The sequence below is a fragment of the Phaethon lepturus genome, unplaced genomic scaffold (genome assembly GCF_000687285.1).
Source record: "Phaethon lepturus isolate BGI_N335 unplaced genomic scaffold, ASM68728v1 scaffold20416, whole genome shotgun sequence".
In the NCBI taxonomy this organism is placed as follows: domain Eukaryota; kingdom Metazoa; phylum Chordata; class Aves; order Phaethontiformes; family Phaethontidae; genus Phaethon; species Phaethon lepturus.
The window spans coordinates 34967-35202 of record NW_010548512.1 but is presented as its reverse complement, the minus strand read 5'-3'; positions in this window follow the sequence as shown (position 1 = coordinate 35202).

The following is a 236-nucleotide window of genomic DNA, read 5'->3' as shown; positions in this document are numbered from 1 at the left end:
AGCGGGCAGGCTCTCGCCGAGGAACTCGCCCTGTGCTCTGTCGGGTGCGGGGGGTAAAGGCAGTTTGGACGCGGAATGTGTTTTATTAAGTGCCTGCCAAAGTGCCCCGTGCCCTGGCTGCCGGTGTGAGAGCGGATCCCCGTTGTGCAGACCGCTGCGCAGGTGGGTGAAGGTGTCGTGATAGGTGCTGACAAGTCACCTGTTCGGCCAGGAAGGCCTGGACGGTGGGAGGGGGG